We start from the raw sequence: 872 nt of genomic DNA, 5'->3' as shown, positions 1-872 counted from the left end.
AATGTCAAATTGTATGATTGTATACATAAATGGATGTAGCTAACATGCTAGCTGCCACGTTCCATATAGGAAGTGATCATCTCTCTGTAACTGCTTAAAATGTTTGTATTAATGCACTGGTATTTTTTATTTCACTATTGTGTCCATAAATCAAGATGTGAACATTAATAAAAGACCTTTCGCTGAGGTTGCTCATGTTTATGTTAACAACAGGTTTGATTGACAGCGTTGTTAAGGAGGGGGCCTTACCTTCAACAGCCTCACTCTGGATTGGCTCTTTGGTTGCTATGATACCTGCGGTCGGAATTCCAAATATGGAACTCGGCTTCATTTGACTGGAACCAAACACTATGGATGACGTCACACTCACTTTAGTCCACTTCTTTATACAGTCTATGGCCAAATGTGAGAAGTACAAAAACAAGTTACAGACAGTGTTTTTAAATCAAAATGAATATTTATTTCATGATAGACCTCATTTGGAAATATTCAACCATTTAAAAAATGTACACGATTAAGTATGCATTTTTGGAGGATGTACTGAGGAGTTGAAATGAAAAGAAAAGCCACATGCAATGGGTGGTTTTCCATTACACAGACCACACCTAGCCCCTCCCCCTTAGAATACAGGGAGAGCGTATTTATTTCCTGTGTTTAATTAGTAGTATATTGTGTAGTTTTGGGGCAGTGAACCTTTAAATTCTAAATCAAAGTTGTTGTTTTTTTTTTGTTAGTTTTTTTTAATTTTTTATAATGATTGTGCTGGCAAGTTTACTGGCAATACATTTGATACTTTGCAGTGACATCACGATGAGAGGGTACTGCATGGATGTCTATGGCGAAATGCTCAGCCCTGATCATGACACAATGCA

Source organism: Periophthalmus magnuspinnatus, chromosome 12 (genome assembly GCF_009829125.3).
Source record: "Periophthalmus magnuspinnatus isolate fPerMag1 chromosome 12, fPerMag1.2.pri, whole genome shotgun sequence".
Lineage (NCBI taxonomy): Eukaryota > Metazoa > Chordata > Actinopteri > Gobiiformes > Gobiidae > Periophthalmus > Periophthalmus magnuspinnatus.
Note: the sequence above shows the minus strand (reverse complement) of the source record.